This window comes from Natator depressus, chromosome 2 (assembly GCF_965152275.1).
Source record: "Natator depressus isolate rNatDep1 chromosome 2, rNatDep2.hap1, whole genome shotgun sequence".
Classification (NCBI taxonomy): Eukaryota; Metazoa; Chordata; order Testudines; family Cheloniidae; genus Natator; species Natator depressus.
In genome coordinates this window covers 164309718-164333676 of record NC_134235.1, presented here as the reverse complement: position 1 = coordinate 164333676, position 23959 = coordinate 164309718, and the positions used below count along the sequence as shown (strand labels likewise).

Here is a 23959-nt window from a genome sequence, read left to right as displayed (position 1 = left end):
TCACTTCCTATGAAAATTCTCCTCAGCAAATTATAATTTTTAAATGGAATTTTCCAAACCAAATTAGTGTATGGAAATTTTAAAGCATACTAAATTCTCAAGATAATAAAAGAAATTCAGTGAATTTTACAAAATTAAAATTAGGTTAAAACAGATTTAACATGTCTGGGTTCATGACTGTGTCTCTAAAAACCAGCAAAGGTTTACTTATTTATTCATTTTACAGCTCCTTCAAAACATATTAGAATGGCCTTCAAATAAATGCAGTCTCATACATTGCATTTTCTGATGCCTAATTCTATAGTAAATTTGCTAAGGGAAAGAATGAGGAAATACAGCCTGAAAATCTTGAGTTCTAAACCCTGCTCTGACAGAGACTTTTTCTGTGGCTTTATTAAATTCTCTGCTTCAGAGTTTTCTGTCTGATAAAATGAGGATAATACTATGCTTACCTACCTCAGAGAGGTGTCATGAAGGATTAGTTAATGTTTGCAGAACTCTTTGAAAGTAGAAAGCACTGCCACATACAGGCACTGAGCATTATGATGTCTAAGCCAGGAGCCTGTTCCTACATTCCTGACAGAAGCAAAACTCCTTGTTGCCTCATTTGGGATTACAGAGCAGGGCCCTATGTTAGCACCTTAAAAGGAAAGTTACATTCCTTCAGAAGACATTTTATACTTCAGTGCCTTTAAATACACATAAACTCCTGTACACAAAACATCCATAAGGCAATAGAAAGAGTTGTTTAATATGAAATCACTGGAACTGCTGGAAAAGAGATCCTCACTAAGAACCTGGAATGTGGCTATTCTAAGAAATAAAAAAAGTATTGTTCACATTTCTCTGCCACCTGGAAGCTTGGCTTTTCTCTCCACAGTGTCTTGTTTGATTTGGCAAGGTCACACACGTGACCTATATTGAGAAACCCCCCAAAAGAAAACTGTGAACATGTCAGATTGCAAAAGGAAAGAAAAAAAGTTCCCTGTTACATAAATCAAAGCCCACCTACAATTCTCTCAAAGGGCATGCACAGGGGGAGACATTTGGTACCTAGCTCCGTATGGGGCATTTGTAAAGAACAAAACAGAAGGAACTCTTCAGAGCTACCAAAACCTATAGGGGTTCCTGGATGCAGTAATGGAGGAGCTCTCCAGTTAATCAGAGACAGGTAATGACAGATCAGCATTTTCTATATCAGCTAGCTCTCGAACTCAGATAATTGGCTATGCCCCGAAAGAGTCCAGAGGCAAAGAAATACTTACAAGAACCTAAAATGGAGTCTTGGGATAGCATACAGTGATTAAAGCCAGTGACTTTTTAATATATTTTTATTATTTTTCCCGCCTCTCCCACTAACCCGGGTGACCTTGGGCAAGAGACTAATCCTATCTGTAATTTAGTTTGCCCATCTGAGCGAGGGGTATGCTACTATTACACCCAAAAAGGGCTTTGCGAGGCTTAACTAATGCAAGATTTGTAAAGTTTGAGATGCTTGGACAAAACCTGTTATATAAATGCAATTTTTTATTCAGAATATCTTGGGTTTTGTTGGATTTTTTTCTTCAAAAGAGTGAAAACAAAAAAACAAATCAATTTTTTTGTCAATTGTATTTACTTTTATTGAGAGCCTCCACTTCTGCTTCCTTTGTATCAGGTCTGACCTCTTAAAGCTTAATTAGGTACACATTCCACAGTGAACTCTGTTATCCTTTTAGGATTACAGACCTATTTATTTTGGTATAATCCCCATGAGAAAACATGCTTCATTTTTCGAAGTCAAACAGATCTTACACACTACCAGAAGGGGCTCTGGAAAGAAGGAGGGAAATGTTTCCATGGAAGTTTTCCTCCCTCAAGGGAATAAAATATGAGTACACACTGATTTTTTTTTGAGAGAAAACAAACCAGATGTACACCAGACCTGTCTTATCTCAGGACTTTAGCCTGACACTCAGACTTTGGGGAAATTTCCCAGGCTCTCAGGTCTGCTTCCAAAATCTCAGTACTTTTGTTGCTACAACATCGGTGGGGGACATCAGTGCCACAACTGCCATTGCTGTAGTGGGCACAACTATGAAGGAGGCATCAAAAGGATTTGAGGAGGAATAGAGATCAGTCCTACCACGATAGACTGCAGAGAAAATAGTTTTTGGAACCTGGACCCTCACTTGTCTCATAACTCACTTAAAATCAGCAACAGATTATTTTCCTGATTTGATATGTTAAAAATATAAAATGATTAATTGTACTTTTAATGGGAGAGGGAAACCAGAGAGGAGATAGGAGAACTCCAGCCAAAGGGAAAATGCCATGCTTTTCAATTTCCCATCATAGGCAGGTATGCGGTACTCCCCTTGTTGACAGCAGTCTTATGCTTGGCTTCCAAGTACATTCATCATTATTTTGCAGTTGTAACCCTACCTTACACAGGGTTGCTTTCCCCCCACTCTAGTGGCTAGCTCTAAATACCATACATATGAGTCTGCTGCAACCTATGAGCTATCGATCTTCAGTTCTTTACATTAGGCAGTATAGAGATACATACATTAAGACCCAGAAATCCTGGGTTCAGTCCCCACGGACAACACCAAAGGGGTGCTATCATTTAAGTCTCTTCCATTGGCATGGTATAGAAATACTTTAAAGCAAGTGGGGGTTAAATTAGCCACATAAATAATCTGTTAAATCACCCTTCCTCATAATATACACCAGATGTAGTCTGTTCACCATCAGATCTACAACCTGGTGCTTCCAATTTACAAAACACTTTCAGAGATGAAATTTTGTTTTATTTTTACTTATATCATCCAACTCCACACTTCCACATTCTCGCTTCCCCATTCCTATATTTTTAATGTGAAGAGAATGACAGTAAATAGAAAGTTTTGTGCCTTTGATGATACAGTCTGTTTACTATATGGAAAGATTTACCTTTAAAAGCTTCTGTGCCAAACTGTTTCCTCCAGAGTAGAAATCTAAGAAGATGGGATGGTCTGCGGAGAAAAATCCCTGTGAGGATCTCCTTGTGGAATTTTCCCCCACTACTCAATCAGGGAACAGGATTTACCCCATTCAGAAAAAGATGCAGCCTGCCCCACATCCAGGCTTGGTGACATAGTTCCAGCAGTGGCTGCCCAGGAGCCACTCCTTGGGTTATGCAGAAAAAGGAATACAACACAGCTTAAGGATATAGTTCCTTTCCAGGTAAGGCCTACACAGATGGTGGAGAGATAATATGCATCCACCGGCCCTTCCCACGTTGGACCTCACAGAGAGTCTCCATCAAACCCAAGTGAGGGGTTAGTGCCAAGAAGGTAACTGAGCCTCCCCCATTTCACATAGGGAAGGGAAGACAGCATGGTCTGACGGATAGAACATTGATTTGAGATTAAGGAGACCTTAGTTCTACTCACAACTCTGCCACCGACCTGTTGTTTGTCCCTTCACCTCTCAGTGGCTCTGTTCCCCCTTCCACTCTGTCTCTCAGATTATAAACTCTGGGGGCACGAACTGTGTCTCAGTATGTGTTCACATAGCACTTAGCACCATGGGGCCCCAAGCGTGATACTGGCCTCTAAGGGCTTTTGTAATACAAACAACAACAATATGTGCATGGAGAACTCCTTTACGTGCATATTGGCTGTGAGGGGGTGTCCACCCAACACAAGGCCCAAAGGAGTTAAGTGGCTAGGTTGGCCAATTAACTGTATAAGCTGCCCCTGGAGGAGGAGCCACAGAGCAATGAGGATTAATTAAAGAGGAAGATGAGTTGGATAGGAACAGGAGGGGCCTGTATAAAGCCCAGTAGCTGAGAGGAGAAGGAGGCTGCAGAGAGAGAAGCTATAGTCACTCTCAGAGTGAGAGAAGGTAAGGTAGGAAGTGGCCCAGGGATACAGTAGCAAGGTTTGGGGCTGTGCAAACCTTGCCCAATTGTTGTAGCGTCCTTGGGCTGGAACCCAGTGTAGAGGGCAGGCCGGGGTTCCACTACCAGTCACTGGGCATTGGCACCGTTAAGGGGCAGTGAAAGGAATGACTGCCTGAGACAGTGAGTCCTGAGAGACTTTGATACCTCAGAAGGGAAAGACTACTGTAACCTGGCCGGAGGATCAAGCCATGAAGCGGGGCCGGAGGTTCAAGCCATGAAGCGGGAGCAGTTGAGTCACAAGCAAGCGAGATGGGGAGAGTGACGGAGTGAACAACTGCAGGAGGGTCATCAGACTGGCATACCTAATCCCTAGATGCGGCCAGATGGAGGCACCCTTAGCGGTGAGTAGAGCACCCAGTGACGCTGGTCCTACACTTTTACCTTGGATCAATATTTACCTCAGAAAATTGGGGCACATTTTAATTCTCATTATAGTCAGATGACTCTGTTTCAAATGCAAGCTTTAAGGGAGGAATGGGGGATACAGAAAAGTAATGTCGAGCACAAGGACTGAAGGACTCACTGAATAATATTGTTGGTATCATTTCTAAATTAATCACTTTTGCTGGGCTCTGTTACAGTCACCGTGTTGCCCTAGAATGTCAGCATTCTTCTAGGTTTGTTTGATCCTGCCTCAGTGCAGAGGGTTGGACTTGATGACCTCTTGAGGTCCCATGCAACCCTACATTTCTATGATTCTTTTATTCCAAACGGTTGATATACCAAGTAGGTTGGACAACACTGGAACTGCGTTTGCCCCTACCTATACAGTGCATTCAGTATCATTTACATGGTTAAACTATTTTACTCTCCGAAAATTACCACTGTAGGATTTCTGCCAACAGTGTAACACAAAATGGCATAGAGTGAGAAGCCCTGATTCAGCAACGTACTTAAATGCATGTCACACTTTAAACAAGGCAAGAGGTCCCACTGACTTCAATGTAACTATGTACATGTTTTACTGAGGATGAACTTAGAACTGTCTTGGGTCCACCTGTTATGAAGCAGTGGTTTAAATAACAAAATCTGATATATGACAGAATTGATCATTCCAGACGAGAGGAAAATGACATTAGAAAAGAAATATGTGTTTAAGCAAACTCTAAATGGTATTTACAGAGACAGCTTTCATCCTCTGCTGCAGGTCATCAGTTAAAAGTTCAGACTTACATTGAGCTATGAGTCTTTTTACCTTTATTTATTATTTTATTCCTGCCATAAAAACTAGATATTATTACAATCTTCCTATTACAATACAGCATCTGCATAAGGGACTCTATAGATCTCTGACTTGTCCTTTTTGTTGAGATGTAATGTTATGTACACAGTACCTGTGTTAATGTCCCTAACCAAAGTAAATGAAAATTTCAGTGTCATTAAAAATACCATATCCAGTAAAATACACCATAAAGCCTTATATTTTTACAGAACTTTTTATTTCTCTGGGTGGTCCCATTGTCATCAGTAGCTCTTAGCGCAGACCAGCTTGCAAGATTGAGGACTAAAATCACGCATCATTGAAATGCAGCCATCTCTGGGGTAGAATGCAATAGCTGATTAACAGTGCTGCATATCAGTTTAAGAAAGGAAGCAAAGAATAATTATTCAGTTGAAACTGAACCAGGCATTGGAGGGAAATAAAAATAGTTGTTCATAGGCAATGAGTATGGACACCAGTGCTAACACTGCTTCTCTTGAGAAGAACGCTATGGGAGGACTAATGACTATATGCACTCAGGCCCCATTTCTCATGTTTTACATCTCATCACAATGATCTCCCACAGCATGGTGCCCTTAACCTCATGCTGCAGCACTAGTGGGCTCAGAAGGAAGCATGTCGTGTACTAAGTTACCAACACCATGGAGGATCCTGATTCAGGAGTTGCTCATTTTATGAAAATTTTAGGAGTTCACAGCCCAAGGTAATATGGCTGAAAAATGGCGTGACATCAGGATTGTAGTATAAAAAGGGCAGAAGTTTGTCGGTCATTTCCAGTGTCATAATCTCAGCATCCAACAATGAGAGTTCCCATGAAAGTCTTAGCATTAAGTTTTATATGTTTAAATGTGTCAGTTTTTAACTCCTCAAGCTTTTCAAAAGAATGTGAATGTGACAAAAGAGACATAGGAGGGTTTGGGACAGAGGGTTATGGATATGTTTGTTTTTTAAATGGTTTTCTCCATAAATATTTTTTGTTTTCACTGTATTCACATGTTTTAACTGTACTATATTTTTACATTTTTGTGCAACACTTAAAACACTATGGGAGGATCAGGGAAGCAGCCCTTTAGAAAAAAACAGTAAAAAGTATATAAAATTATTAAAATCCTGTGTTATAATATAAAAGAGTACAAGTAAACACAGATAAGGCGAAATGTACAGCTCAGGCTTCTGATAATGCAAATCATACAAGCTGAACTCTCATGGTGTTTACTGAAATCACTGGATGTGTATTTATAGCTTCACACATGTGCAGTATTCTTTGTCTGCCAGTACTTCCCAACAATGCCATTATTCATGTTTTCTTTAGAGCACTGCTTTGATTCCCTTCCATGAAAAGTGGTAAGACATTCCCACACAATATAATTCTGGAAGTTACTTGGACTGTTTGAGAATTTCAAGTCCCTCAGCCTCCTGCCTTATCCAGAGTAGTGTCCAAGTTGTGCTGGAGTCCCCTAGTAGCTTGTTATGTTCACCTTCATTAAAAAAAAAAAGTCTACAATATAACACAGTAATGGTCCAACTCCAAATGCTACAACTTACCATACGATAGGGTCTATTGCTGTAGATAACTATAGGATTTTTTTTACAAGGGCAATTGCCCAATTACCGTCACCATTGTTCTTCAAGAAGCTGAGGTTCTCTCTTTGGCCTCAACAATGGTAATAAAAACTCAAGAGTAAAGCTGTGAGTATAAGGGTACAGTAAGAGCAAGCCGCTTTTTAAAAAAAAATAGCAAAGAGAGTGGGTGGCAGAGAGCGCCAAGCTATGCATCTCTAGAAACCAGGATTCAAATGTGACATGGCTTATGACATGCCCTAAGTGATTGTTCCAGGCAACAACAGTGTGAAACGCATCATTCCTGCCTTCTTTGATCCCACGTGATGCCCTTTACAAGGTTGAGAAATTCTCTTTTTCCTTGTGATAAAGGATTTCTGTTTCATGAGGGAAGCCTGCGTTAGGTCTCCCATGTCTATACAGAGTGCATTAGTGTAGGGCAGAAAACAGCAGGGTCAATGTGTTTGTTGCCTGGAACAATCACTTAATTCAACAATCCTCAAATTCACCAAAAACAAAGCAGTTTTCAGAAAGAGAAAACGTGTAGCTGTTGACGGCAGATCCTTCATGTTGGAGAAAAGTAATCTGTACACTTGAATTTACAGGAAGAAAAAAACTATGCAGTTAAGACTTTTTACTCCCCAGCTATGGGATTTAGCAAGGTGGTGTCATTTTGCTGATAAAAAGCCTAGAAATTGTACAATTACCAGTTGGGCCTTTACACAAAACAGCCATCTACTGTCTTAAAAAGTAAGATTAAAAATTATTTTTGATTTAACAAAAATAATCCGCTTTAAAATGTTTTTTTCAGTCTGAGGAAAGTACAGCAACCAACCATCCAATGTACAACCCCAGCATGGCATATCTGCTCATTTAACAATGCCGTCTTTATGCCCATAGAAAGCAATTTCAAATCATTATGTCACTCTATTCCGGACAGTTTGTGTTCAGTCGGAACAGTTCATTAGAATGACATTAAATCTAATGGAGGACAAAACATTTTGCAGACAGTAGAATCTAATATTGCCTTGCAGAATCACTTCTGTGGGCAGCCCTGCAAAATCCAAAGGCCATTTTCAAATGGAGTAAAATTTTGTAATCCTTTGAGGATGATAGGAAATAAGCATAATTTCTCGCTCAATCCCAAAACCATGCAATACTAACCTGGTTTTATATTTGGTAATAAACTCTAAACCACAGGGTAAAAGCTCTTAAAGTTTGCAAACCCCATTGAATTTGTTCTGGTTGATGGATTCCTGTTGAGACCATTCAAAAGTCAGAGTTTCATGTGGCTTTCACTTAACAGTTTTGGGCAAACCTTCATCTGAGTCTTGGATTCATATTCTAATCCCAAACCTAAAAACTGTAGCATAGGCGAAAAAAGGGGCTGAACCCATGAGAGTATTGAAAACAAAGGAAAACGTCACACAAATCTGTGAGAAGCAAAACCTCCATGTTTCACACAATTCTCCTGTTAATCGCTTTAATCTGACCTTATAACAATAGCGTACAGGAGTACATGTAAACACTGACCATCTTTACGTTTCAGGTGAGGCTAAACCAAATTGACTTTCAGTGTAACCAGCTCTTAAAGAAAAGTTATTTTAAAACAATAATAAATTAATGACTGTTCAAACCCTGTCAGGGTATATTGAAAGCAGGAGTGTCTAGTTTGAATCTTCAGGTTCCAGTTACTGAGGTTTTAAAATGTCTCTTCCAGAAAAGAAACATCTTTATTGTGCTCAGCACCATTGCCTGAAATTTGACGCGGGAAGAAGTCTCAATGGTGAAATGCTACTAAATATAAATGTGAAACAAAGTTAGAAAGCTTTTAGTTAAAACTGGCATCTGACTCTATTGTCATTAGAGTAGTGGTCTTCTTTCTGAGAAGCAACATATGGTGTCATTTGAGCATAAAAGCTTCTATACCAGTTTCTATCCTGCTTTTATACTTGTTTAAACATCCAAGAAAAAACTATCCTCTCCTTTGCCCACATACATACTATGACTGCCATTCACATTGACAGGAGCAGTACACAGATAAAAAGGGAAAACATACCCTGCATTCACTATTAAAAAGTCAAAACTTATTGACACAGTGTCATTCAAGACACCATACTTATTTCCATTTCCAAATAACGTAGTGCCCATAGGAACATACTGGGCCAAATTCTGCCACGGCTTACAAGCATACAATTCCAGAAGATTACATGTGATAAATGCAAGCAAAACGGATGTGGTTTCCCAGGTCACCTAAAACAATCTGAACATAGACAAAACTAATATAATCTTCCAACGGTATCCATCTAGCCAGTGAATTTAGGATCATCTCTGAAACCCAGGCCATGATCCCATTAGATCTGATCTTATCTCTTCTTGAGTATCTGAAGTGTAAGGTGCCTCAGCCACCTCTCTTTTGGCAGTCTAGTCCACAGCTCCATTGTACCTACTGTTAAGAACTTTTTCCCTAAACTTTTCCTTCCTCAGGTAACCTTGTATACTAACAAGAGATGGATTCAGCTTGATTTATTTTTCCAATCCTCTTCAATATCGCCAAAGTAAAAGAACCCTTCATCACAACAATAATTGAAGGCTAGAGAGGTGCTCCTTTGTGTGCTTCACCAATGAACAAATAAGTATTATAGTCTCCTAGGATATATAATATACCATAGCTAGGTAATATGTTACCTGGGATAGATAGCGTCCGATAGAGCTGAAAACGGGCTACTTTCAGTTTGCAGAAATTCATGAAAATGCAAAACAACTATAAGCACAGAGCAGAGATAAAGGACAAAGTCTATCAGGAGAAGATAATTGCATACACAAAGGTTCTATTGAAGTCAATGGGAGCCAAACGTACATCTGAGAGCAGGATTTAATCCAAACGGTGGCTTGAAACAAGAGGCTTAATGGTATGAAGGAAAAGAAATACAGATTCATATTTCTGAAGGCAAAAGAGGACAAAAAGTATGATACTTGTATACAACATATTTCTATTTATACTTTTTTTTTAGTTGGGAGAAAAGACCTGCAAATACACCAACAACCACAAGTTAAATAAAACTAATGTTAATATTAGAACAGTAAGAAGCCAGTGTATTCTTGATAGTTACCTAGTCTGTGCAAATTATGCTGTGGAACATGCTGACAGTTAATTGTTTATGGTTAAGATAAATTGACGATTCAAACTCTTTCCAAGAATTATAGTGGCTATGGTGGGTACAGTGAATTATAGTGCATTATAGCAAACTTTTGTTTAGAGAGAAGTCATTATGAAAAAATGACTTCACTATAAGAGAGTTCCACTGTTTGTGTATGTGCATAAATACACTACAGAGAGAGAGAGAGAGGGAGAGATGATCTACCAGCCACTTTCTAGGAACTATTATATTTAAGGTTACTTTGCTATTTTTATGTAATTTCATGAAGATAATCTAAGGGATAAATTCTGCTCTGTTTTGCTCAGGTGCTCTGACAAGGATGGTAGGGGAAAAGAGAGAATCAGGAGCCACCTCTTTCCTGCACAAGCAGCAAAGCAGGGTCTTTCCATCTGGCTCCAAAAAATGCCAGGCAATAACTATCACAAGCCCCCCTACCTAAGTGATTTAGGATCACAAGTCCCTTTGAAAGTCAATGACAATCAATGGGATTTGTACTCCTAAATCACTCAGACTCTTTAGAAAAATCCCATTCATATTCTTCTAGCTTTATCTTGTGCAATTCTTTATTTGCAATAGTAAAGCAATTTGAATTTACAATAGCAGACCCAACACAACATCATGACCGGTGTGTGTGTTGTCTTCCTCCTCCCTGTTCCTGTTTTGTTTCCTGGTTCCTGCTCCCTGGACTCAGTGTTCCTGTTCAAGGCTGCATGTGCATATGTGAGTACACAGCGCTTGGTGTGGGCAACTACTCAGGGCCCACTGCTACATATCTGCCATTCGGACTATTATCACATTTTATGAACACTGCTGCTGACCTAACCAGTTCATGGTTATTACATGTTTTGGTTGACAACCTAACTGCATGTCTTCCATCATTTTTCTTTTCTCTGTCTTTTTTTGGGGGGGAAGGGGGAAGGCGAGTTTTTGGATTGCTATTCTCGGGTACAGGAGGGTGTAATATCCAACCAGAAATCTTTGTTTATTTTACTATTTGTACTGCTTTCTTTTCCCTGCATCATGTTGTTTGTGATGGTTTTATTTTAATTCATGCTACATATTATTTTCTGTTTGTCTATTTCCATTTCCATTAATTTCTCTCTCTCTCTCTCAAGCCTCCCCACCCCCCAACAAACAAAAAACCCCTATATCTTTCCTGGGTCATTAAAGGGTTTATCAAGTGAAAACAGAACATAAGGTCCCTAGGGATCAGGGGCAGAAAACAAGGCCTTCTTCCAATTCCCTTTAGTCACCAGCATAAACAGTGAAAAAGGGAAGGAAGGGTCAAAGGAAGAATGATGTTTTCCGAAATAAATAACCCTGAAAAAAAACTATTAGAAAAATGCAGCCTTTGACAAAAATGACAAGAGTGAATGAGAGTGTGTCAAGTGGGATTCTGAATGTTTACCTTTTATGATTTTTTGATGGCCTTTTTCAGAAGGAGTCAGTAGACTCACAGTATAGATTTAACATTTCTGGAAAGGAAAGGAAAAATAAACCAAAAGGTTTGGAAGTAATACATTGTTTGGTCTGGCTGTGGCTATGGCAAAGTGGCTTGCTACAGCTCAGGAAATTAGTCTGAACAAGGATTTTAGGTCGTTAATAACAAATCCCAGAGCTTTGATTTAATCTGCACTCCACTGAGATGTGTAGATGGCTTCCTACATGGAGAAAAAAGGGAAGGCACGTACAGTTGAACCTCTGTACAATTAAAATAAACTAATCTACTACAAAGTATTTGAGAAGCTATAAAACCATCTGCACTCGTATAATGTTTGTGTCATTGAAACATAATGTGGAACTGGCAAAGAACCAAAAATGAAAAGGTCTTTTGGACTAAGTCAAAACACAAATCTTCCAGCTTTTAGTGAAGGACATAGGCGTGGCTTTCCAAGAGAGTTCAGGTGTTCACCTGAAAGTTGGCCATAGTACACACTACTGAGACCCAGATTCAGCAGAGCACTTGAGTATTAGCTTAACTTTACGCAAGTACTTAAGTCCCATTCATTTAAATGAGATTTAAACACATGCTTAAGTGAATCAGGACCAAACACTTACAGGACAACAGAAGTTGGAAAACAGATTCTCAGTCTCCAAAGGGTACAGGTTATCTAGTCAGTGCTCCTAGATGAGGCCTTTCAAGTATCTGCAGCTCTGTACCACATATATGCACAAGTGAGAATGTGAGGGAGAAAGGAGGAGAAATGAAAATGGTGTCCCAGAATGGAGGGTTGGGTGAAAGGCTCCTGGCCTCACTGGGACAGATAAATATTCCTACATCTCTGCCAGAGAGAAGAAATGATCCCACTACAATACAACACTGAAGAGAAACAGAGGAAAATGAAGATAACCCAGAATAGAGTTTGGGGGCACTACGGAGTCTAGCTTCTGCATCTGCAGCAAACTAATTCACTATATATATCTGAACAGATAGCCATCTGGAACCACTTCCAAGTTAAACCTGTACAGACTGAGGCAATACAAGATTCTAATTATCCTAACTAAACAGGATGTATACAGTAAAAGCAGCAGAATACGTTCTCTGCAAAAGAACTGAGTACGAGGCTCTCTTTCAGAGTGTAAACAATAAAGGGACTTTGATAGAGCCAGCTTTAATGTGCAGTATATGTATATTAGTAGTGGATACTTCTTCACAGAGCTAATTCTTTCCCTCCTCTCCCCCTCCCAAAAAATAAGCCACCCTCATGAAAATACCTAAAAGTATATAAATAGCAGGAGCTATTCTCATTAAAAAATAATAGTGTTAAACTATAGGTTAAAATAGCAACTTAGGAGGCTGTGGTTAACCCTAAAAACATCCTGTTGCAGACACAACTGAATGGTAAATGCTACATGAGATGAGCCATAAGTAACTTGACACTTATGTGTGCCTGGGCTGATCAGCAATGGTGCCACCATTGTTTGTCAGCCAACTCATCCCTCGAACCGCATTCAAAAATTTTCGAAGACAGCAAAGGATTTTCACCAGAGCCTCCTTGCTTGGCAGTAAGGAAAATGGTAAAGAGAAACAGTTTGATGGAAAGCACAAATACCCAGCTGAGCAGTGGGAAAAGCACAAATGAACAATAATGGCAGCAGAAGGAAAATCAGCATGTCCAGAGTGATATGCAAGTAGATGTCATGCAGCCATCTCACCTGCTGCAGCACATGTGCTCAATAATAGTACAAGCTCCATGGGACACATCTTCTATTGCATGAGCTAAAGGTGCCTGAGGCAGCTTTAAGCTTTTCTTGCCTAACGCCCATGCACCATGAACTTTTGTGCAAACGTGCATCCTAGGGCAAGAGCATGCCATGTCGATTGATCTTCCCTTGACCCACCTTCTTTCTTGTAAACCAGTCCCACATCTTGCTGGTTATGTGACTGGTGTACACTGCTGTCCCTGAGGAGTACTACAGAGTGGCATTCTTGTTTCCATGTGTTTTGTTGGCCAAGCTGCACAGACCTTGTGAGTCACTCGTGCAGACTCATATAAAGAGACAATCAGAAGTGTACCATTTACTCCATAGGGTCTCTAAGATCTGAAGCAATATGACCTATCAAATTAAGCTGAATTATGTCTAAATTCAAGTGTTCCCACATGCCCATGTTCACTTTGAGATCTGTAGTTGAAAGATGTTCTATTTGTGGAGAGATAGCAGAGAATTTTTTTTCATAAACAGACAGGTTATAATAGATTTCAACAAGGGTAACTTCAGGAACATATGGGACTTTTGAAAACAAGCTACTTGACTAGTCATGGAAGAGTCCTTTTTGGTGCTCCATTTCCCCCCACGATAGTATTAAACTGCTTGAGTCCTAAGTAACCACACTGTTTTTTGTCTTAACAAACTTGTCTGGGAGATCAATCCACATATTTGCTGCTTTCTGTATGAAAAAGTGCTTCCTGACATCTGTTCTGAATTTGTGGATACTTAATTTCCATTAATGCCCTCCTCTCCTATCTTCAGAGCTGACCTGAAAATAGTAACTTGACAGATATGCATATATCACTTAAGATTTTATATACAGACAACCATTAAACTCCCTCCTACATTTGTTTTTCTTTGCTACATTAAACAGAGAAGAATTTTTTTAGCTTGGCATTTACAGCTCAGGCATTTTAGAACTGGGATCAGCATCATGTGCTTGCCTTATTCTGTATCATTTCATGTGTTACAATATCTATTTTAGAATGAGGTAAGATGCCCTGAATGTGGTAGGCTAAAATTACGATAATCTAATCACAGCTCACTTACATCTTTTGCAGCTTCAGGGTCATTTATTTCAGTTGGTCCTTTATGTTCTAGTAAGCTTATTTCAGTGCTTACTTGCATTTGTTATTTTGTTCTCAATGTTGTGTAATTAATAACTTTATAGCTACCGTGGAACTTGTTGAGAGTTAAATTGGATATAGTGAAACTAAAGCCTCACATAAATTCAACACTTCGTAACATGCAAAAATTGCAACTCAACTTAGAGTGACATTGGTCTATGAGGGGAGGGTAATGGGTAGAGGGGACAGATCCTCAGCTGGTGTAAACTGTCATCACCCCCATTGATTTCCATGGAGTTATGACAATTTATACCAGCTGATGATCTGCACAAAGTCTTCAATGGGAGATGGATCTTCAATGAGAGATCTCCCAATCTAAGAGATTAGTCCAGACATTCCATTCCAAAATGTCTAGTTTCCCAAACCAAGGCATTTTCTGTGCCTTCCTGTCACGTATACTTTACTCTCCCTTGGTAAAATGATAGAGCCAGATCCTATTTCTAATGAAGCTAATATCAAAACTGCTGGTAATGTAAGTGGAATCAGGATTGGACACTTACTCCTTTCCTCAGATAGTTACATTCTGAGCAAATGTGAACTGTATGGCACAACTGCATCTACTCCACTTCAAGGGATGATTCTGACTGTTCGGATACCAAAAATACCACTAAGGAAATGAAATTCTCTGACAACATCACAATGTCAATTTTCATTAATTTACTGGTGAATGCTTTGTGCTGTTGTTTTTTAAGTGAATTTTTTTCAAAGATGATTTGGTTCAGTAAGATGCTGTGTAGCTTGAGCCACTTGTAACAGTAACTTCGCACAGGTTCCATTGTCTTCAGTGGGCTTTTGATCAGGCCCTTGGGGTGCGCAAACATTATTGTCTTCAAAACAGATTCAATCATAACAAAAATACAACTGGGTCTGCCCTCCTTCACTCTTTTCCCAGGCAATTTACAGCTGATTAACTGCTGATGTTTTAAATCTTGTGGTATGTTTCTCTATTGAAAAGAAGTTTGTTAAAGGGGTACTCCCAAAACATATGAGCTAAGGTAGCACCAAGGGAGTTACATATCCAGCTGTGATAATCATTTATGAAGCCAATTACCATTATATAATATATTTTAACTCAGGCATCCAGGCATGCACCCTGATCATGCAATCATATCTTCTCGGGTGAACGCTTACATTCATGCAGAGTCCCACTGAAGTCAATGAAACCCTACAGAGGTCTTCAGGAAGAAAGATCTGCAGGATCAGAGACTATAGACAAGGATCCATTTATCCACCACTGAAATCCAACTACTTCTGAAGTTACAAAGTGTAGTTGCTCAATTATAATATTTTAGTTGCAGACTTATATTAATACTGATTTTTGTACTTTTCTATTTCACTTGAAATAACAGCAGCAGGAATCACACTTTGCACTTCTTGTAGAATAACATGTGACACTGGCAGAGATTTCCAAAGGCACAAACAACAGCGGGGCACCTAACTACCATGTATGCCTTTGAGAACTTCCCCTATTAATCTGAAAAATGTCGAATATTCAGAACATCAGTTTTCTATTTTCATTTGAAAGATGACACCTCCAGCAGCACAGCACTCGGAAGGGAACGTGCCACCTCCTGAATCATTGTTACTACTTACTGTAATACCTGAAAGTCAACTCTCCAAGCACTAACTTAACCCAGCCCTCCTTAGCTAAATGGCGGTTCAGTACATCTTGTATTTCCTTATGGCAATTAATTTTACAGGACATCTCTGCAAATGTGAAAATGTCTTAGCAGGGCCAATTTGCAGAATTATTTTAATCTGTAACCTAACCAGACTGAAATAAAAGAAAAAAAGGGCAGCAAAGGAGAAGCGCAAAATGGAAGTTCATATTAAGAATCATGCTGTAGGGGAAATAAGTCAAATATTTGATGTTTCATTCACTTCTCATTAATAATAATCTTCAGGAAAACACTGCATTAATATGACATAAATCCTTCAGCAATGAAATAATAAAAAAATTCTAAAGTTTAAGAACTGTATTGTTAAACCAAATTAATACCAGTAAATGGCAACTTCATCTGTCACTGATGTTGACCTGTCTAAATAATGAAGCACTTTTAATATGTTCAATAATATCCTTGCTTACAAACATCAAAGCAGAACATAACATAGAATGGTGTAACACCCTGGTTTTTAGTCTAAATTTTCCTGCTATGTACTTAAGAATGGAGGGGGCGGGGGGGAAAGGAAAGTTCTGAGTGTCATCCTTAAATGTGAATTTCCTTCCAGATGTCAGTTTCTTACAACCTTAATAGTACTTTACAATATGCCAAGTTTTAGCCCTTAGCAAAATTTCTAAAGCAACACTTTTGAGCAAAGGTATCATTATATACACATAAAATCCTTATACCACCATCATAGTAATAATAAAATAATAATAATGTTTTTGATCTTTACAGGTGTTCTCTGTATGAAAACCCAAAGGGTGAATGTGTTGATTATTAATTTGCTCCTCACACAAAGACGTCGTAGGATCATGTAAGCACGTGGCACCTTGGTGTGCATTTTTTCTTTTCCCTTTTTGCCCTCCAAACTCAGATTGTCCCAACATGTCATAGATTAGTCCCCTGCCATCCCTAACTACTGAAAAACAGCCCTTTTACAACCATGTTGGATTATGCTGTCTTGATGTTCTGTTGACGTTCAGCATCTGCTTTTAGTGCCAGATTTAACAAAGAAACAAAAAAGCTCACAGTGGGCTTTGGAAACATCAGTGTGGGTGAATATATTTAGTTTAATCAAATAATTAAAAAAAAACAACAAAAAACCTCTTCAAGATGAACACAGGATTAAAGCCAGAAAGAAAAATTAAAGCTAGTGACATTGTATATTTGGAGATAAACTAAGTGGCCGTGATGGAAACAGGATATTATCACTTGACTTGTGCGGGGAGGGAAATAGGGCTTAACATCTTTCACTACTGTTCCTACACTCAAATCTTTGTGTTGCCAATGGAACTTTTATTTGTCTTTTCATCTGTATTTCTATCTTTGACATTTCTAAAGCACCCATCGCTTCTGCATTTTGATACAGAACAGCAGACTTTACCTGTTTTTTGGGCATGTTTCCTCCTTAGCTGTGGAACTGTGTAGTAGTTTATAATCAATCAAGTTAAAAAGCAGTTTTCTACTTGAACCATGCCCCCTTGTGGGAAGAGTAAGGTACTGAAACCACTCTTTGACTATAAAGGATGAGATGCTGTACCCTCTTGAAGTAAATGGCAAAATACTCATTGGCTTCATTGGGGGAATTATTAATAAGATCTCTCTCTGATCAAACTAAAGCTACCATAAGATAGTATGTAAGTTCATCTAAAATTAAATGGAGATGTTTGAAGTGAGATCATTATTCTGTTCCCATTGAGGTCAAAGGTAAAAATCCTGATTTCAGTGATGTGGGATCAAGCTGTTAAGCAACAAATACAAGACAAAATAACAGGAAGGAATTTTCAAAAGGGAAAGCGATTAACTATTTCTTAACAGCTGAGCATCTAGTTAAGCAATCCTCTTATTTTGATTAGCTGATATAGTTTTAATGTCTACCAAACTTCAAATAAATGGAGGCTATTATCAAGCAGAGAAATGAATATCTGGAAGGTGCTTACCTTTGCTTCACATTTCTTGTGGCAGGCATACTTGCAAACTAAAATAAAAGCAAAGAAAATACATAAGCAAAATACTCGGTAATTCCTCCACCCCCAACATCTCTTTAAAGCTGCCTTCTACCACACAGCCCATTAACCCCAGTTTCTACACCGAGGTGTACTTCATTTCTTTACAATAAAAATACCAATAAACAAATAACAAATAAACCCCTAACCAGGTATCAACAGTGCAACCAGGTTTTAGCATGTTTATCCTTATGTGCAACTATGCAGCCTGCCCTGAAAGATTCATTAACTGTAGTAATCCCCTAGCAATCTTAATGTATTCTGTCTTTTTATTTTAATAATATATTTTTGGTTTAATGTTAGGGTCCAATCATCTTGATACTTGCCTTTACAGCTCTCCACACACCAGAGGTGTTATGAAAATAGTAGGTATAAACAGCAAGGATAATGATGTTAATTTGCTTCTAACAAATTGTCTGAAGCACTAAAAGATTTGTGAGTCACTTCAGCAAGTCTAGAGAACAAAATGAGTCAGAACTTTCCAGTCATGGTCACTTGAGAGTCAGGGTAAGATCATATGTTTCACAATCCAAAACTGAAAGTCCTTTGCACAATACTATGAACAGTGCATCCAAGTAAGAAGTTAAAGTTTACAGCTCATTAAATTACTAGACTAGATGAGATCAGGATGACTTGGGTAGTAAAACAGTGGGTTTGGGATTTATAAAAATACTATTTTTCTTAAAGGACAATTGGAAGAGCATCTAGACAGACACTGAAATAACTGAAAGGTCATAGTATTGCAATCAGAAATATTCACTGATATATCCTGAAATCTTCTTGACCTGCTGCTCACAAACCAGGAAGAATTAGTAGGGGAAGCAAAAGTGGATGGGAACCTGGGAGGCAGTGACCATGAGATGGTCGAGTTCAGGATCCTGACACAGGGAAGAAAGGAGAGCAGCAGAATACAGACCCTGGACTTCAGAAAAACAGACTTTGACAACCTCAAGGAACTGATGGGCAGGATCCCCTGGGAGAATAATACGAGGGGGAAAGGAGTCCAGGAGAGCTGGCTGTATTTAAAAGAATCCTTATTGAGGTTACAGGACAAACCATCCCGATGTACAGAAAGAATAGTAAATATGGCAGGCGACCAGCTTGGCTTAACAGTGAAATCCTTGCTGATTTTAAACACAAAAAAGAAGCTTACAAGAAGTGGAAGATTGGACAAATGACCAGGGAAGACTATGAAAATACTGCTCGGGCATGCAGGAGTGAAATCGGGAAGGTCAAATCACACCTGGAGTTTTAGCTAGCAAGAGATGTTAAGAGTAACAAGAAGGGTTTCTTCAGGTATGTTAGCAACAAGAAGAAAGTCAAGGAAAGTGTGGGCCCCTCACTGAATGAGGGAGGCAACCTAGTGACAGAGGATGTGGAAAAAGCTAATGTACTCAATGCTTTTTTTGCCTCTGTCTTCACAAACAAGGTCAGCTCCCACACTACTGCACTGGGCAGCACAGCATGGGGAGGAGGTGACCAGCCCTCTGTGGAGAAAGAAGTGGTTCGGGACTATTTAGAAAAGCTGGACGAGCACAAGTCCATGAGGCCGGATGCGCTGCATCCGAGAGTGCTAAAGGAGTTGGTGGATGTGATTGCAGAGCCATTGTCCATTATCTTTGAAAACTCATGGCGATCGGGGGAGGTCCCGGACGACTGGAAAAAGGCTAATGTAGTGCCCATCTTTAAAAAAGGAAAGAAGGAGGAACCTGGAAACTACAGGCCAGTCAGCCTCACCTCAGTCCCTGGAAAAATCATGGAGCAGGTTCTCAAGGAATCAATTCTGAAGCACTTAGAGGAGAGGAAAGTGATCAAGAACAGTCAGCATGGATTCACCAAGAGCAAGTCATGCCTGCCTAATCTAATTGCCTTCTATGATGAGATAACTGGCTCTGTGGATGAGGGGAAAGCAGTGGACGTGTTGTTCCTTGACTTTAGCGAAGCTTTTGACACAGTCTCCCACAGTATTCTTGCCAGCAAGTTAAAGAAGTAAGGGCTGGATGAATGGACTATAAGGCGGATAGAAAGCTGGCTCGATTGTCGGGCTCAACGGGTAGTGATCAATGGCTCCATGTCTAGTTGGCAGCCGGTATCAAGTGGAGTGCCCCAAAGGTCGGTCCTCGGGCCGGTTTTGTTCAATATCTTCTTTAATGATCTGGAGGATGATGTGGATTGCACCCTCAGCAAGTTTGCAGATGACACTAAACTGGGAGGAGAGGTCGATACACTGGAGGGTAGGGATAGGATACAGAGGGACCTAGACAAATTAGAGGATTGGGCCAAAAGAAATCTGATGAGGTTCAACAAGGACAAGTGCAGAGTCCTGCATTTAGGATGGAAGAATCCCATGCACTGCTGCAGACTAGGAACCGAAAGGCTAGGCAGCAGTTCTGCAGAAAAGGACCTAGGGGTTATAGTAGATGAGAAGCTGGATATGAGTCAACAGTGTGCCATTGTTGCCAAGAAGGCCAATGGCATTTTGGGATGTATACGTAGGGGCATTGCCAGCAGATCGAGGGACATGATCGTTCCCCTCTATTCGACATTGGTGAGGCCTCATCTGGAGTACTGTGTCCAGTTTTGGGCCCCACACTACAAGAAGGATGTGGAAAAACTGGAAAATGTCCAGCGGAGGGCAACAAAAATGATTAGGGGACTGGAACACATGACTTATGAGGAGAGGCTGAGGGAACTGGGATTGTTTAGTCTGCGGAAGAGAAGAATGAGGGGGGATTTGATAGCTGCTTTCAACTACCTGAAAGGGGGTTCCAAAGAGGATGGATCTGTTCTCCGGGGTAGCAGATGACAGAACGAGGAGTAATGGTCTCAAGTTGCAGTGGGGGAGGTTTAGGTTGGATATTAAGAAAAACTTTTTCACTAGGAGGGTGGTGAAGCACTGGAATGGGTTACCTACGGAGGTGGTGGAATCTCCTTCCTTAGAGGTTTTTAAGGTCAGGCTTGACAAAGCCCTGGCTGGGATGATTTAGTTGGGAATTGGTCCTGCTTTGAGCAGGGGGTTGGACTAGATGACCTCCTGAGGTCCCTTCCAAACCTGATATTCTATGATTCTATGATGTTTGCATTGTGTGTACCTTTTCATTTACTGTTCAGTTTTGATTTATTTTCATTTTATGTCCAGCCTTTTGTTTAAGGAGAGTCTTTGAGAAGCTGCAACTGAATTTTTTAAAAAAGAATATCTTTGTAAATTAAATATGTTGTTGAATACCTCACAGTTCCATTTGCAATAACTGTCAAGACAGAGTAAGTCAATGTTCAAGAGTCTTACATTCTTAACCCTGAGGCTGAAACTAATGTTGCTTTCCCAGCAAATCCAGCCAGAACAAATAATACACCCAGAGTATTACAGTTTTCTGCAGTCCATACCCAATTACTTAGTGTCTCATGCCCCTACCTTCACAGTAGTATAAAAACAAACTTCCTAAATTGAGCATCAAAGGTTTCTGATCACAAATGGGCATTAATAAGGTGCAATCCGGTGAGGTTCTCCAGTTTTCACTTGCTCTTCTATTTTCCATCAGTTTGGAATACAGTGCCAAATCTTAACTGGTAGTCCTTATGTGGTCAGCCACCTTCTAATTCTATGTCAGGATGCCCTCAACATGAAATGGTCATCAAGGCCATAAATCAATCAATCAAAATTCAGTAGGATGACGCTTAATTATCTGTTATCTTATCTGATCTTGTCAGGTGTCGAGTGCCCTTGATTCTCAAGTCTTCATTCCCAAGAGGTGAGACCTCTTATTCTCTTGGTAGAGGTCATAGAAATATACAGTCCTGACTACCAGCAACACTTGTCTGGGAGCAAACAGAATGATATGAGTAATTAAAAATGATTCAGTCCTAAAACAACTGGAGGATGAATTTTGACAAGTGGAAACTTGATTTTCTTGCCTGCTAACACTGGGGACGACTATACCGATTAGCTTGAATTCCATGTACGAGGAATAAATATTTTTGAGAATTAAAATTTTGGAGTCTTTTGATTGGCATTGATAGTATAAGGGGTTAAAAGTCATACTCCCCCCTCCCAAATTATCCAGTCCTTTTTTTAAAATCCATTTGAAGACCTCCTGTGAGAAAAGTATAAAATATGGCTCAGTTATACAGACAATACCCTGGCTCTGCAAGGCTGCAATCATTAAATGACAATTCCAAACACTAAACAGTAAGGAAACAAAGCTACTGGGAAACCTGCTGTTACAAAGAAAGGCCTATTTGTCTGCTTTGCTTGTGAATAAGCCCGAGTGGTTGAAGGTATTTTGAAATGTAAAAGCATGAAATTATATTTCATTCTAGGATGATTGCAATTGTTTCACAGCTGGTTCATGTGCTACCAAATTACAAAGGTTACGTAGCATGCAACATATATGGCTGTGGGCACAACCTGCAGTTCTTATGCAAGATAAATAGGTTTGGAAGGATTCGATTTTTATCGATAAATGTCAATGTCACCATGCACAAACCAGCAACAAATATTTCCATTGATGATCATCAAAATTTACAGTTAGGCAAAGTAAGAAAAATGCTGCTTGAGAACTTATTAGAGTTTGATTTAAAGCTAAAGTCTTGATATACAATGTTGACAGTTTATTTTTGAACTTTTTGAATCTCAATGTCTACTGTCATTAAATAATTGTTCCCCTCCCACCATCTGTCCCTCCACAATTTCCCACAACTGTGAAAAATTAAACAGATAAACATCAAGAAAAATGCTTAAATATAAACACTGATATTATCTGTCAAAATTAAAACATAAACTAAAAACACAATTCTGCCAAGCCTAAGAATAAACATCCACTTAAGTGAATTGGGAGTTTAGTTTGAGTAAAGACTGCAGGACTGAGCCTTGCATCATCACTATCAGAAATGCTTATGACAAACATTGCATCAAACTGAATCACTCCAGTAACATTCCAACTCTGCACAGAACACAGGTCAAGACTTCATGATAAATCACTGTTATCTCGACTAGTACGTGATTTACTAAGAACAGGGAATAAACAATCCAAAGTAACTTGCAAATGTTACAAATCAAGTGGAGCCTTTTAGTTCAAACGCATTCGATTCCTTTTTCAGGTATTTTATTGGTAAAATATGGGGACTGTACACGTACAATACAGTAAAGCTGTTTTAGTCTAGCTTCCCTGACAATTTCATTTTCCGCAGAGTCCAAAAATGCTCTCCTTCACACCTGAACTGCAGTACTGCTAAGTAGTAGACCCAAGGTAATTCATTACTTTCTCTTACTCACTGTATAATATCACTAATAATAATAATAAAGCTAGATAAAAATAAACACACTGGGAATGAGATCACTGTCTCTGTCCAGATGCTGCGAGCAAAACAAGCATTCCTTTGTGTTCTGAGGTAGAAAGGAGGCTTTCTGTTTCATTCTGGGACGAAAGTCAAAATGTCTGTTGCACACATCAGTGCTAAATGGCACATCAGAAACATCCAGTAATAATAGCACACATACGTCCCACAGCAGAAGTGCAGATATAAACACCCCATAGCCTTTGAGGGTCCAGATTTCCAAAACAGATCTATTATTGGAATTTAACTCCATTGGGGACTAAAAACTTTTAATCCACACACATAAAGTTGGGAATATTCAAAATTCGGATCTGGATTTTGTGGTTTAGGGGCATCTCTAAGAACAATAACCACCATCTACATTTCTATAGCAATGCTCATTCAAGGAACCCAAAACAGTTACGTCCTTGTGAAGTAATATGGTAACCATAACCTGCATTTTACAGATGGGTAAACTGAAGCACAAAGATACTTAGGGACTTGCACAAGAAGAATAAATAGAAGAGATTAGAATAGGACCTGCTGTGTGTGCTAACCACTTGGCCACATAACCAGATTATGCATTTCTCTGATGCTGCTGACAGTGCCTCTTGTACAGATTAGTATTTCATACACTGGGGAAGTATTCTGCTAAAACACAAACATTTTGCCAGCACTACAGGGCTGACCAAACTTGCTGGAGCAGGTATAAAAAAAAAACAAATAAGGCTCCACACATGGAACATTTCCTTGGAATTAGCAAATGGC

General features: G+C 39.4%; 1 protein-coding gene and 1 long non-coding RNA gene across 4 annotated transcripts in view; one reads left to right on the top strand and one right to left on the bottom strand.

Moving 5' to 3' along the window:
• Positions 1 to 23959, bottom strand: part of TNS3 (tensin 3) — a 251931-nt gene that overhangs the window by 204160 nt on the left and 23812 nt on the right. For all 3 annotated transcript variants that reach the window (XM_074945256.1, XM_074945258.1, XM_074945257.1), the window contains exon 2: positions 17813 to 17850. The gene's annotated coding sequence lies outside the window, so the exon portion shown is untranslated. The remainder of the gene's footprint in view (positions 1 to 17812; positions 17851 to 23959) is intronic.
• On the top strand, positions 3885 to 16680 carry LOC141982833 (uncharacterized). The gene is made up of 3 exons (XR_012638230.1): positions 3885 to 4269; positions 10563 to 10591; positions 16608 to 16680. It is a non-coding gene; the product is annotated as an uncharacterized LOC141982833 (long non-coding RNA).